Source organism: Mesoplodon densirostris, chromosome 6, assembly GCF_025265405.1.
Source record: "Mesoplodon densirostris isolate mMesDen1 chromosome 6, mMesDen1 primary haplotype, whole genome shotgun sequence".
Lineage (NCBI taxonomy): Eukaryota > Metazoa > Chordata > Mammalia > Artiodactyla > Ziphiidae > Mesoplodon > Mesoplodon densirostris.
The window spans coordinates 43,764,006-43,780,218 of record NC_082666.1 but is presented as its reverse complement, the minus strand read 5'-3'; positions in this window follow the sequence as shown (position 1 = coordinate 43,780,218).

Below are 16,213 nucleotides of genomic sequence, written 5' to 3'. Positions count from 1 at the left end.
TTGAGTCCTTTATTTAATTATAATAACACATTGTTTAAATTAAATTTCCTTTGAAAATAAAATAAGCGCTTAAGTGAAGGGGAAAATACTATGTCATAGTAGACAAAGTTTGAGAGACTGAAAACTCTATTTAAGAAAAAATTCTAAAGCCTTTGTGAAACCCTCCTCCCACTGGTCAACGTGCTCACACCATGGCTTTCATCTAAGAGCATTACTCTACTCTCCACCAGAGCTAGGGCTCGGAGAGATGTATTTTTATAAAGCCAAGCCAGGCCTCAAGTAAGGGTCCTACAGGACTCTAATGAGGCCATTTAGACATGTTAGAGTTCAGTGTTTAACTTGATAACCAGAGGGTGTCAGTTTCCCTACTTAAAAAATGCCATATTTGGGGGGAAGAAGACCTGTATGGACATTTCTCCAAAGAAGACATACGGATGGCCAACAGGCACATGAAAAGATGCTCAACATCACTAATTATCAGAGAAATGCAAAGCAAAACTACAATGAGGTACCACCTCACATGACTCTGAATGGCCACCATCAAAAAAAAATAGTACAAATAATAAATGCTGGAGAGGGTGTGGAGAAAAGGGAACCCTCCTACACTGTTGGTGGGAATGTAAATTGGCGCAGCCAGTATGGAAAACAGTATGGAGGTTCCTCAAAAAACCAAAAATGGAGTTGCCATACGATCCTGCAATCCCACTCCTGGGCATATATCTGGAGAGAACCATAATTTGAAAAGATACATGCACCCTAATGTTCATTGCAGCAATATTTATAATATCCAAGACATGGAAACAACCTAAGTGTCCATTGACAAATGAATGGATAAAGAAGATGTCATATATATATATATATATATATATATACACACACACACACACATATATATATGTTATATAACATATACACTTACACACAGTGGAATACCACTCAGTCATAAAAAAGAATAAAATAATGCCATTTGCAACAACATGGATGGACCTAGAGATTATCATACTAAGTGAAGTAAGTCAGAAAGAGAAAGACAAATACCTTATGATATCATTTATCTGTGGAATCTAAAATATGACACAAATGAACCTATCTACAAAACAGAAACAGATTTGCAGACAAAAAGAACAGACCTGTGGTTGCTGGAGGGTGGGGTGGTAGGGGATGAGTGAATTGGGAGTTTGGGATTAGCAGATGCAAACTAGTATATATATAGGATGGATAAACAATAAAGTCCTACTGTATAGAACAGGGAACTATATTCAATATACTGTGATAAACCATAATGGAAAAGAATATGAAAGAGAACGTATATATGTGTAGAACTGAATCACAGTAGAAATTAATACAACATTGTAAATCAATTATATTTCAGTAAAATAAATTTTTAAAAATGCCATTTTTGGCTGCATACATTAAGCATATTATAGTTCAGGTGAGAATCTATAGCAGTTAGCTGTAGCCCATCAAATGGTGGACAAAACAGATTGCAATTCAAGCAACGGTGGTTATAAGTACACACTGTTAGCTAAATTCTGTCCTTCCTCCCTATTCCCTCTTTCGTTTTTCCCTCCCTGTTACTCTCCCTCCCTCCCTTCCTTTCATCCTTCCATGTTAGACATTTTCCTCAGGATGGGAGGGGTTGGTAACCTTGCACGCAGATTTGGGGAGTAAAAGAAAAAAAAAAAAACACTTTCTATTACTCTCTGAATACTCCTGACACCAAATGTGTGGGTTTTTCTACACCAAGTAACTCTCTAGTTCTCCTTGGACTCTGACTGGGGGTCCTACAGTTTAACTCAATTCTGACACTAACTGCCAGAGTTAGTGCAGACCCTACAAGACTGCCCCCACTCCAGATGCCAATGGCAAGTCCCAGGTTGTCACTTGTACTTTTGACCAACCAGTTCGAAAGCGGGGGTTCCCATGACCCTCCCCTCAGGTACAATAATTTGCTAGAACTGCTCACAAAACTCAGGGGAACCTTTATTTACTTGTATCATAATGGATGTTTTGAAGGATACAGGAGAACTTCCAGATGAAACAGTACATAGGGCAATTTATGGGGAAGGGACACAGAGCTTCCATACCCTCTCAGCACCTCCATGTGTTCGCCAACCCAGAAGCTCTCTGAACCCTATAGTTTAGTGATTTTTTAATGGAGGCATCATCACATAAGCACAATTGATTATTAACTCAGTCTCCAGCCCTTCTCCCCTCCCAAGAGGATGTGAAGGGTGTGGCCGAAAGTTCCAAGCTTCTGATCATGCTCGTTCTCTCTGGTGACCAGCCCCCATCCAGGAGCCACCAAGAGTCACTTCACTAGTACGAAAGATGGTCCTATCACCCAGGAAATGACACGGGCTCTGTGTCAAAAACCAGGGTCGAAGACTAATTATTAGAACAAAAGATGCTCCTAGTACCCTCATCACTCAGGAAGTTACAAGAGATTTGGGAGCTCTGTTTCTGGAACTGGGGGCAGAGACCAAGTATATATATTTCTTATTATGTCACAGGGAGTCTGAGGGCTAAACATTATTTTAATGATTCTCTTTGCCCCAAGTAGTCCAAGACAGGGCAATAGACATGTGTCACAGTCACCCTTGAAGTTTGGGTCAGTCCAAGGCTTGACTGATTCATGCCCTGCAGTGGCCACTTGAGCCTGTGGCTCATGCCAAGCCCAGGAGCTCTGAGACTAGTTTCAGAGAGAGAGGTGAAACTCCCCGATTGAGTCCTCCAGCTGTGTGTCTCCCCATGGCTCAGCCTTGTTTCTGTTAGTGAGGCCCTCCTGCCAGGAAGCCTGCACAGCTGAACGGAAGAGTTGCCACAAAAATTCGTCTTTGTTATCGCTTTCCCTGTAGTGTAGATATTTGGAGTTTACTGAGTGTTCACATCAGATTTTACAGTTTCCATGCGTGCCAGCTGTCCTGGATGATCTTTCTAGTATACAACATTCAACAAAATGCCTGTGTGGGAAATGCTGCCCTGGAGCTTTGGATGGCAAAGAGATGAGGTTGGAAATGAAGTATGCCCACAAGAAGCTTCTAATGTAGTGCAGGGGTAAAATATACCTCCAAGACCAAGGGGAAAGTGGTGTGTACTTTAACAGAAGCAAAGAGAAAAGGGAGTAAGATATAAAAGTAGAGAGCAAGGAAAAATTGATTTCATTTGGAAGAGCCAGGGGAAACTTCCTTTAAAATGTGGTGATATAAGGGTGGGAAAGAGACGCAAGAGGGAGGAGATATGGGGATATATATATGTATAGCTGATTCACTTTGTTATAAAGCAGAAACTAACACACAATTGTAAAGCAATTATATTCCAATAAAGGTGTTAAAAAAAACCCCACAAAACAAATGTGGTGATTAAATCTAGTCTAGCGGACTAGGTAGAATTTGAACACATATAAGTGGGCCGTACATGGGATTATAAGTTAAAGGGGATTCCCATGCACACAGAGGAAACAGGGGAGTGAGAGGATGGGAGCAACTGTCTGGCTTGACTGCAGTGTTGGTGCAGAGATGAAAACTTGGTTGGAGAGGTCATTTGGGGAGAGATTGTTACCTAGTAAGTGCTCACTGCCCAATGCGCATAGAAGCTAACACTATGGCACTGGCTTTTGAGAAAAGAAAGAGCTTTATTGCAAGGTCAACTGGTAAAGAGAGAGGAAGCAAGGCTCTCAAATCTGTCTCCCTGATCCAGGGTTTCAGGCAAAATTTAAGAGGTTAGGGGAATTTCAAACTTGGAAGATGATTGGCTAGTCTTGAATCAGTCCACAGAAGCTACTTGTGCTGCTGGAAACCGGATTCTCCTTATTGAAGGACATTTTGCCTCATAAAGGGCTCTGGTGGCAACATTTCTGTTCTTTGAATTCCATAGACTGAAGATTCTTGGTTCTGGGGTCATCCTAGAGACGTGGGTTCCCGTCTTGCACATGCACAGCTCAGTCTCTGTAAAAGAACTCCAGGTTTCAGGAAAGCAAAACCAGGTTAAGCTGGTCAATGTTTTGCACACTGTTTCAAGATGCTGCTGGACCTTGGCTATAAGTGAAGGAGTTGAAGCAACATGAGTGCCAGGATAATAACTTGGGTAAATTTCAGGCAGGCTGGAAAAGTGGATTCGGCTTGAGTTCGCTGGGTTTGTGTTCTTCAACAAACTTTTCATCTCCATCCTGTGAGGAACCTAAAATGCCCCCTCAGGTAGTGTCTTGCTGTAGCCATTTTCTTCTTATATTCAGCCAGACTCCTTTCCTTGCCCAGGACAAACACTTTGCATCTTGTTCCGTAACTGCCATGTTCACCATTGTATTTCTGTCACCTGCCAGGCACCTTGAGGAGTAAGAGGTACAAACTATTAGGTATAAAATAAACTATTGTACCAGGATATATTGAACAACATGGAGAATGTAGCCAGAATTTTATAATAACTCTAAATGGAATATAACCTTTAAAAATTGTGAATCACTATATTGTACACCTATAACTTATATAATATTGTACATCAACTATATTTCAATTAAAAAAACCTACTTTACTTTGGGGTTTTAACATTTTCTCCATACATGTTAAACATGAAATGATTACAAATTTCAGGAAAGCCAGCAGTCTTGGATAAACAAAAAGCACTAAGGCAATTTCAAAATGGCAACAATCGTTATTGCTCTTCAGGAGGGCACATGGAGAAAATTTGTTCTGGAGTTTGTCTCACTGAATTTTATTTTGTTTATTTTATATATTTATTATTTTGGGTGTGTGTCTGTCTGTACTTTTAGGCAACAGCTCTCCTGTAAGACAAGATAGCAGCAGACTGTTTATTGTAGATCTCAGCTTAAGGTGCAGATGTTTTGGCTCAGTTAATAATAAACCATAACCTATTTTTAATTTTAGTTCACCAAGTAATAGGAGAATATAGCAATTTTTTGAACGTGCTCTTGGGGAGAGAGAGAGACTGAGAGACAGAGAGAGAGAGACTCACTAGATAATAGATGGTTCTGGTTAGGTCCTAGGCCAGCTTTAAGACATTGCCAGGAAAATGTCCTTGTTTCCCTTTCCATCATCACACCCTGTAGGGACTTTCACCATTTCCTCTCTCATTCCCTTGATTCCTTTCCCTGGTGTGGACCCTGCCTGAGTCTGGGATGTGTTTTTCTGTTGGAGTCAACGTCTTTGCCTTGAACGTCAGGCCTCAGGGTGAGTGGTGCCCTCCTGCCTGGCTAGCCTGCTGGAGCCCTGAGAACTTTGAGCGCAGCATTAGTCCAACCTTCAGGTCAAGAGGTTTCTACCTTCCAAAGTGAAAATCACTTGCTCTGATTCCTGGAAATGCACAGTAATAGACACCCTGTGCTAGGAATGGTCCTGTGACTGGGGACTCAGCTGGGAAGGCTTAAACACCTAGGGACCTACTCAAATAGCTGGGAGATGGAATCATCTGATGGTTCCTTCACTGACATATGTGAAGCCTAGGCTATTTGGGACTGTCAACTGAGGTGCTACACAGAGCCTCCTTAGGTTTTTTTTTTTAAGATTTTTTTTGATGGGGACTAATTTTTAAAGTCTTTATTGAATTTGTTACAATACTGCTTCTGTTTTATGCTTTGGTTTTTCGGCCACAAGGCATGTGGGATCTTAGCTCCCTGATCAGGGATCGAACCCACACCCCCTGCATTGGAAGGTGAAGTCCTAACCACTGGACCACCAGGAAAGTCTTCTCCTTATGTGGTTTGAGCTTCCACACAGCATGGCAGCCTCAGGATATTCAGTCTTCTTACGTGGTGGGTCAAGACTCCAAGAGTGAGTATTTTTAGCAAACAAGGCAGAAGCTCCATAACTTTTTATGATTTAGCCTTGAAAGCCACATGACATCACTTCTATAGTACACTATTGGTCAAAACAGTCACAAGCCGGGCTTCCCTGGTGGCACAGTGGTTGAGAGTCCGCCTGCCGATGCGGGGGACACGGGTTTGTGCCCCGGTCCGGGAAGATCCTACATGCCGCGGAGCAGCTGGGGCCGAGAGCCATGGCTGCTGAGCCTGTATGTCCAGAGCCTGTGCTCCACAACGGGAGAGGCCACAACAGTGAGAGGCCCACATACCGCAAAACAACAACAACAACAACAGTCACCATTAGTGTACAGGAATGCCAGAGATTTCTGTGCATTAATTTTGTATCCTGCTACTTTACCAAATTCATCGATTAGCTCTAGTAGTTTTCTGGTAGCATCTTTAGGATTCTCTATGTATAGTATCATGTCATCTGCAAACAGTGACAGCTTTACTTCTTCTTTTCTGATTTGGATTCCTTTTATTTCCTTTTCTTCTTTGATTGCTGTGGCTAAAACTTCCAAAACTATGTTGAATAAGAGTGGTGAGAGTGGGCAACCTTGTCTTGCTCCTGATCTTAGTGGAAATGCTTTCAGTTTTTCACCATTGAGGATGATGTTGGCTGTGGCTTTGTCATATATGGCCTTTATTATGTTGAGGAAAGTTCCCTCTATGCCTACTTTCTGCAGGGTTTTTATCATAAATGGGTGTTGAATTTTGTCAAAAGCTTTCTCTGCATCTATTGAGATGATCATATGGTTTTTCTCCTTCAATTTGTTAATATGGTGTATCACGTTGATTGATTTGCATATATTGAAGAATCCTTGCATTCCTGGAATAAATCCCGTTTGATCATGGTGTATGATCCTTTTAATGTGCTGTTGGATTCTGTTTGCTAGTATTTTGTTGAGGATTTTTGCATCTATGTTCATCAGTGATATTGGCCTGTATTGTTCCTTCTTTGTGACATCCTTGTTTGGTTTTGGTATCAAGGTGATGGTGGCCTCGTAGAATGAGTTTGGGAGTGTTCCTCCCTCTGCTATATTTTGGAAGAGTTTGAGAAGGATAGGTGTTAGCTCTTCTCTAAATGTTTGATAGAATTCGCCTGTGAAGCCATGTGGTCCTGGGCTTTTGTTTGTTGGAAGATTTTTAATCACAGTTTCAATTTCAGTGCTTGTGATTGGTCTGTTCATATTCTCTATTTCTTCCTGATTCAGTCTTGGCAGGTTGTGCTTTTCTAAGAATTTGTCCATTTCTTCCAGGTTGTCCATTTTATTGGCATAGAGTTGCTTGTAGTAATCTCTCATGATCTTTTGTATTTCTGCAGTGTCAGTTGTTACTTCTCCTTTTTCATTTCTAACTCTATTGATTTGAGTCTTCTCCCTTTTTTTCTTGATGAGTCTGGCTAATGGTTTATCAGTTTTGTTTATCTTCTCAAAGAACCAGCTTTTAGTTTTATTGATCTTTGCTACCGTTTCCTTCATTTCTTTTTTATTTATTTCTGATCTGATTTTTATGATTTCTTTCCTTCTGCTAACTTTGGGTTTTTTTGTTCTTCTTTCTCTAATTGCTTTAGGTGCAAGGTCAGGTTATTTATTTGAGATGTTTCTGGTATCTTAAGGTGGGACTGTATTGCTATAAACTTCCCTCTTAGAACTGTTTTTGCTGCATCCCATAGGTTTTGGGTCGTCGTGTCTCCATTGTCATTTGTTTCTAGGTATTTTTTGATTTCCTCTTTGATTTCTTCAGTGATCACTTCGTTATTAAGTAGTGTATTTAGCCTCCATGTGTTTGCATTTTTTACAGATCTTTTCCTGTAATTGATATCTAGTCTCATAGCGCTGTGGTTGGAAAAGATACTTGATACACTTTCAATTTTTTACAATTTACCAAGGCTTGATTTGTGACCCAAGATATGATCTATCCTGGAGAATGTTCCATGAGCACTTGAGAAAAATGTGTATTCTGTTGTTTTTGGATGGAATGTCCTATAAATATCAATTAAGTCCATCCTGTTTAATGTATCATTTAAAGCTTGTGTTTCCTTATTTATTTTCATTTTGGATGATCTGTCCACTGGTGAAAGTGGGGTGTTAAAGTGCCCTATTATGAATGTGTTACTGTCGATTTCCCCTTTTATGGCTGTTAGTATTTGCCTTATGTATTGAGGTGCTCCTGTGTTGGGTGCATAAATATTTACAATCGTTATATCTTCTTCTTGGATCGATCCCTTGATCATTATGTAGTGTCCTTTTTTGTCTCTTCTAATAGCCTTTATTTTAAAGTCTATTTTGTCTGATATGAGAATTGCTACCCCAGCTTTCTTTTGGTTTCCATTTGCATGGAATATCTTTTTCCATCCCCTTACTTTCAGTCTGTATGTGTCTCTAGGTCTGAAGTGGGTCTCTTGTAGACAGCATATATATGGGTCTTGGTTTTGTATCCATTCAGCCAATCTGCGTCTTTTGGTGGGAGCATTTAGTCCCTTTACACCTAAGGTAATTATCGATATGTATGTTCCTATTCCCATTTTCTTAATTGTTTTGGGTTCATTATTGTAGGTCTTTTCCTTCGTTGTGTTTCTTGCCTAGAGAAGTTCCTTTAGCATTTGTTGTAAAGCTGGTTTGGTGGTGCTGAACTCTCTCAGCTTTTGCTTGTCTGTAGACGTTTTAATTTCTCCATCAAATCTGAATGAGATCCTTGCTGGGTAGAGTAATCTTGGTTGCAGGTTTTTCTCATTCATCACTTTAAATATGTCCTGCCACTCCCTTCTGGCTTGTAGAGTTTCTGCTGAGAGATCAGTTGTTAACCTGATGGGGATTCCCTTGTGTGTTATTTGTTGTTTTTCCCTTGTTGTTTTTAATATGTTTTCTTTGTGTTTAATTTTTGACAGTTTGATTAATATATGTCTTGGCATATTTGTCCTTGGATTTATTCTGTATGGGACTCTCTGTGCCTCCTGGACTTGATTAACTATTTCCTTTCCCATATTAGGGAAGTTTGCAACTATAATCTCTTCAAATATTTTCTCAGTCCCTTTCTTTTTCTCTTCTTCTTCTGGAACCCCTATAATTCGAATGTTGGTGCATTTAATGTTGTCCCAGAGGTCTCTGAGACTGTCCTCTGTTCTTTTCATTATTTTTTCTTTATTCTGCTCTGCAGCAGTTATTTCCACTATTTTATCTTCCACCTCACTTATCCGTTCTTCTGCCTCAGTTATTCTGCTATTGATCCCATTTAGAGTATTTTTCATTTCATTTGTTGTGTTTTTAATTGATGCTTGATTCATCTTTAGTTCCTCTAGGTCCTTATTAACTGTTTCTTGCACTTTGTCTCTTCTATTTCCAAGATTTTGGATCATCTTTACTATCATTTTTCTGAATTCTTTTTCAGGTAGACTGCCTATTACCTCTTCATTTGTTAAGTCTGGTGGGTTTTTATCTTGCTCCTTCTCCTGCTGTGTGTTTTTCTGTCTTCTCATTTTGCTTATCTTACTGTGTTTGGGGTCTCCTTTTGCAGGCTGCTGATTCGTAGTTCCCGTTGTTTTTGGTGTCTGTCCCCAGTGGCTAAGGTTGTTTCAGTGGGTTGTGTAGGCTTCCTGGTGGAGGGGACTAGTACCTGTGTTTTGGTGGATGAGGCTCAATCTTGTCTTTCTGGTGGACAGGTCCACGTCCGGTGGTGTGTTTTGGGGTGCCTGTGGCCTTATTATGTTTTTAGGCAGCCTCTCTGCTAATGGGTGGGGTTGTGTTCCTGTCTTGCTAGTTGCTTGGCATAGGGTGACCAGCACTGTAGCTTGCTGGTCATTGACTGAAGCTGGGCACTGGTGTTGAGATGGAGATCTCTGGGAGATTTTCACTGCTTGATATTATGTGGAGCTAGAAGGTCTCTTGTGGACCCATGTCCTGAAGTTGGCTCTCCCACTTCAGAGGCACAGCACTGACTCCTGGCTGCAGCACCATGAGCCTTTCATCTACCTGGCTCAGAATAAAAGGGAGAAAAAGTAGAAAGAAAGAAGTAGTAAGAGAAAGAAAGAAAGAAGGAAAGAAATGAAGGAAGGAAGGAAGAAAGAAAGAAAGGTGGGAGGGAGGCAGGGAGGGATGAAGGAAGGAAAGAAAGAAAGAAAGAAAGGAAGAAAGAAGGGAGGGAGGGAGGGAGGAAGGAAAGAAAGAAAGAAAGAAAGGAAGAAAGAAGGGAGGGAGGGAGGGAGGAAGGAAAGAAAGAAAGAAAGAAAGACAGGAGGGAGGGAGGGAGGAAGGAAAGAAAGAAAGAAAGAAAGACAGGAGGGAGGGAGGAAGGAAAGAAAGAAAGAAAGAAGGAAAGAAAGGAGGGAGGGAGGAAGGAAAGGTAGGAAAAAGAGAAAGAGAGAAGATAAAGTAAAATAGAATAAAGTATGATAAAATATATTAGCATTATTAAAATAAAAAAGTAATTATTAAAAAAAATTAAAAAAAAACAAATGGATGGATAGAACCCTGGGACAAATGGTGGAAGCAAAGCTATACAGAGAAAATCTCACACAGAAGCATACACATACACACTCACAAAAGGAGGAAAAGGGGAAAAAAATCATAAATCTTGCTCTCAAAGTCCACCTCCTCAATTTGGGATGATTCGTTGTCTATTCATGTATTCCACAGATGCAGGGTGCATCAAGTTGATTGTGGAGATTTAATCTGCTGCTTCTGAGGCTGCTGGGAGAGATTTCCCTTTCTCTTCTTTGTTCTCACAGCTCCCGGGTCTCAGCTTTGGATTAGGCACCGCCCCTGCATGTAGGTCACCGGAGGGCGTCTGTTCTTCGCTTAGACAGGACGGGGTTAAAGGAGCAGCTGCTTCGGGGACTCTGGCTCACTCAGGCCAGGGGGAGGGAGGGGTATGGAGTACGGGGCGGGCCTGCGGCGGCAGAGGCCGGCGTGATGTTGCACCAGCCCGAGGCACGCCGTGCGCTCTTCTGGAGAAGCCGTACCTGGATACCGGGACCCTGGCAGTGGCGGGCTGCACAGGCTCCCCGGAAGGTAGGTGTGGAAAGTGACCTGTGCTCGCACACAGGCCTCTTGGCGGCGGCAGCAGCAGCCCCAGTGTCCCACGCCCGTCTCTGGGGTCCGCGCTTTTAGCCGCGGCTCGCGCCCGTCTCTGGAGCTCCTTTAAGCAGCGCTCTTAATCCCCTCTCCTGGCGCACCAGGAAACAAAGAGGGAAGAAAAAGTCTCTTGCCTCTTGGGCAGGTCCAGACTTCTTCCCGGACTCCCTCCCGGCTAGCCGTGGCACACTAACCCCCTGCAGGCTATGTTCACGCCGCCAACCCCAGTCCTCTCCCTGCGCGCCGACCGAAGCCCGAGCCTGAGTTCCCAGCCCCGCCCACCCTGGCGGCGAGCAGACAAGCCTCTCGGGCTGGTGAGTGCCGGTCGACACTGATCCTCTGTGCGGCAATCTCTCTGCTTTGCCCTCCACACTCCTGTTGCTGCGCTCTCCTCTGTGGCTCTGAAGCTTTCCCTCTCCGCCACCCGCAGTCTCCACCCGCCAAGGGGCTTCCTAGTGTGTGGAAACCTTTCCTCCTTCACGGCTCCTTCCCACTGGTGCATGTCCCATCCCTATCCTTTTGTCTCTGTTTATTCTTTTTTCTTTTGCCCTACCCAGGTACGTGGGGACTTTCTTGCTTTTTGGGAGGTCTGAGGTCTTCTGCCAGCATTCAGTAGGTGTTCTGTAGGAGTTGTTCTACGTGTAGATGTATTTCTGATGTATCTGTGGGGAGGAAGGTTATCTCCGCGTCTTACTCTTCCGCCATCTTCCCCAGAAGTCTAGAAGCAATATTAATAATAACACTAGTACATATGGAACACTACCAATCTCACTTTTTAAATTTAATAAATAAATATTATTTTAAATAAATTATTATTTTAAATAAATTTTAAAATTTATTTTAATTGAGATAGTGACATATAACACTGTGTAAGTTTAAGATGTGTTGATTTGATACATTTATATATTGCAATATGATTTCCATTTGCAGCTTTAGCGAACATCTCTATCACATCACACAATTATCATTTCTTTTTTGCGGTGGGAACAATTAAGATCTAGTCTTTTAGCAACTGTGAACTTTATAATACAGATTGTTGACTATAATCACTGTGCTGTGCATTAGATCTCCAAGACTTATTTATCTCCTAGTTGCAAGTTTGTACCTTTAAACAACATCTCCTCAATTCCCCACCCCTCCCTAGCCTCTGGTAACCACCATTCTACTCTGTTTTTACAAGTTCAGCTTTTTAGATTCCACATAGAAGTGATATCCTACAGTATTTGTGAGATGTCAGACAGAGAAAGACAAATACTGTACGGTATCACTTCTGTGTGAAATCTACCAATCTCACTTTAAAGATGAGGATGCAGAGGTCCAAGGGATTAAGGACTGTGCCCAAAGTTTACATAGTATTAAGTAGCACAGGGTGGACAGGATTTGAAACTGGGCAGTAAGATTCTAGAGCCCAGGGCTTCCCTGGTGGCGCAGTGGTTGAGAGTCCGCCTGCCGATGCAGGGGACACGGGTTCGTGCCCCGATCCCGGAAGATCCCACATGCCGCTGAGCGGCTGGGCCCGCGAGCCATGGCCGCGGAGCCTGTGTGTCCGGAGCCTGTGCTCCGCAACGGGAGAGGCCACAGCAGTGAGAGGCCCGCGTACAGAAAAAAAAAAAAAAAAAAGATTCTAGAGCCCATGATCTTAACTACTGTACTGTTCTGCCTAAGCAACAAAATCAAATGGATTATCTTGCCTTATACTCCATCAATTTCCTGTCTCCTCAAATTCCTTGTGATACATGGAAATGGTTGAAGTAAAATGTAAAAGCACCCCCTCCACCTTTCCCATAACCATCACCCGCCCCAAAGGAAATTAACATGAACAGTGTGGTGGATATATTTCCAGTCCTCTTTCCACGTAATTTAATGGACTCATGTGTTCTATACTTTACCAATTGACTTGCTTTTTGATTTGGAGATCTTCCCATATCAGCATATAAAAATCTACTACCTTCTTTTTAAAACAGCAGTATGAAATTTCTTTAAATGGGTATATTGTAATATATGCAATTACTCCACTGCTGATGGATGTTTGTATTGTTTCCAGTTTTCAATATTGTAAACAAAGCAGCGAAGAACATCTTAGTTCATGCTCTTTGGCACATGTGCATTTTCTCTAGGATAGGTTGATAGCAATGAAATTGCTAAAAGTGTAGACGTATTTAAAATTGTGAGAACTCTTGCCAAATTGCTTCCCACTACACACAAAAGACTTTAAAATGTATACTTCTACATTGAATGAGAAGCTTGTTTCTTTATAGCATCTTCAATACTTGAAATAATCAATGTTTTCTTTCTTTTTTTTTGCCAAACTGATTGGCAAAAATTGAAATCTGGTTGTTCATGTGTATTTGTTTTATTATTAATGCAGTTCACTATCTTTTTACTGACATTTCACCATCTGTTTATTGACATTTGTAATTCTTCAAATTGCCTGTTCATAGCCTTTACTCATTTAACTATTGAGATATGGGCCTTTTATAGATTTTTTTAGGAAATACATATATTTTGGATAATAATCTTTCATTTAGTACGTGTACATACTTTCCTCCAATGTGTTGCTTGTCTTCCAATTTTATTTGTGGTGGCCTTTGTCATACAGAATTTAAAACTTTTAAGTAGTCAAATCTGTCAGTCTAGCATACATATTTCAATTAGCATCCTAAACCCAATATGTCTAATACTGCATTTCCCACTGTTCCCACAGTTACCTTCTCCTCTTGACCATTCATCCACTCATTTATTCAACAAATGTTGCAATGCCTAGGGGACAACTGAGTTTTATTTTGTTTTGTTTTTATCACAAGGGTGACTGGCAAAAGTCATGACCCATGGTTCTGTAATTTTTTTAAAAGCAAGAGAGAAGTTCAAAGACATTTAAAAAAATGAAATTATTATGCACTCTGCTTAGAAGTGGAAAACAATAGATTGTTAAGATTGTGTCTTTGCAAGTTCCTGCACTGAAATATCATTGCAAATTGCTAAGTGTGTTGCCTCAGGATAGCTTTCTCAACCCTGATGTTGTCAAACTTTATTTGGTTCTCTTTGGCTCACTAATCTCCAAACCAGACCTCTTTGCAGCCCACAGAGACCACGTTTTTTATTCTAAAGCATAACAAGAGTAGGATGAGTGTGGAGAGAATGGTGCAAACTTCTGCACAAACCCCGGGCAGGTGTTCCCTCACTGTGGTGGAGATGGTTCTTTAATCCTCCTCATGCTGGAGTAGGAGTTGGGAAGCAAACTTGGGGGAAGGTATCAGTTTGAAAAATGGGGTTTCTTTCCTTTCTTCTTGGGATTTCCTCTCCGTGCTTCCTCCTCCTGCTATCCCTCCCACTGGTCCTGTCAAGGAAGGGAGCAGGTTGCTTTATGTTCATTCTTGCCCTCCCCCAGCATCCTTGGCTGTCCTTTGGGAAACTCACAGCAACTTCCCATCACAGAGCACTTGACAACATTGGAACCTGGATTGACTCACACCCGTGAATTTCCCTTCCTGAAACCTTAGGATGCCATTGGGTCCCCCAGCTGATTTCATAAATGTGGTGTCACATTGTAAATCAAGCAGCTGCAGAGTGGCCAGAACATCTGCTTGGTTCTGCTATTCTCTTTACACTAAAAGGAAACTAGCTCTAAAGAGGTCAGTAAAATGTGAGCATTGCCAGTTATTACTCTTCCCAGGCATGGACCAGAAATATCAGTATCTTTTGTTTCCTAAAAACAATACCTTAACACACACACACACACACACACACACACACACACCATAGCTTCATGGAACTCTGCCTAAAGGATTAGATAGTAGGAAAAGAAAATGAACAAGTAGTACCCTGGAGTTTATTCGGATCTTTATTTATCTTTAACAATTTAAAGATGTTGGGAGCAGTGATAGAAAGTAAATAGAAAAACAGAGTGCAAGACAAGAACTGTATCTATAACTACTAGGTTGGGCATTTCTCATTAGGCTAGACTTTGCTGTGGTAACAAGCGCACCCTCACTTCAATTTCAGCAAACTTAACACCAGAAGGTTTATTTATGGCTCACACAAGCTTGATTGGGTTCAGGCAATCCTCCCTGGGCCGTCGACCTCTATGCTTGGGGGAGAGGAACGGAGTGGCAGAGAGCCGCACACAGCTCTTAAGGGTTTATTCTTCACGTGACATACACTGCTGTTGCTCACTGCCACAACTAGCCACATGGCCACACCCACTGCAGGGAGGTTTGGAAATGTGGAAGAGCACAAGGATATCTGGCAAGTAGTAAATGTCTCTGACACCCCAGGCTATATTTGAGGCAGACATAATAGAGATAACAATTCCTCCTTGTTATTACTTAACTCTTAGCTTTGGACTTAGCAGCTCTCCCTTCCTCTCTTCTTCCTTCTTCTTCACTTCTACTACCAATATCCATGACCATATACTAAAATCCAATCTTAAAAGAAAGGTATAAAGTCAATATGACTTAAAAGATGTGTATGTGGAAGAATATCTATGGACTATATATTGCTCTGTATACATAAAGTTATTCTAATTCAAAATATAGATTTCTTAACTAGAAGTTCTCAACCAAGCTGATTCCCAGCCCCTAAACAGTTTTTACAGTAGACCACTTGGTCAGGAGTTCAAACCCATCCTCACCGTACCCTGGCAATCACTTGGGACACTAGTTAAATATCCAGATTCCTGGGTCCCATGCTAAATTTACTTAAACCAGGATTTCACTGGGTAGGGCTCATTTTGGAAGAACTCCACAGATGATTCCAATAAACACTGAAATTTGAGAAAGGCTAACTTGTATTAATTTTCCCAGGAGTATTTGCATCTTTTAAAAGGAAGGCTGAAAGAAGAAAATATTTCATATGAAGGAATGATTTACTAAGTTGAAATTCAAACTCTAGAAGGGGAGTGGTCCTTGGGTGAAGGGCTTTTTAGATTTGGTCATATTAAATACGTTTGCTTATTCAGCCATGTAAACTTAGCGTGTACAGTTTTGTTTGTATTGTTTTGTTGGTTTTTAAAATCTCTTTCAGGTATTTTATTGTATTCTTGTGTTGTAACTATGGGGTCTCTCTCATGGGAGAGAGTTTCCTATTATAAGCTTTTCATTTCTGGTTGTGAGCCCCCCTTCAGTGGGGGCTATTTTCTTTCCTACAGGGGTCTCTGATTTCTGGAATGTGGAAGCATCCCTACAGAGTGGTTTTTGTTTGTTTCTACCAGGTGTCCAATAGGTTTTACCTGCTTAGGAACATTTCTCTGCAGCTGGCATCATGGCACCATGAAGGTGCCCATACAGGAAAGGGTATATACTTGGGATCCCTAACTCACACATGG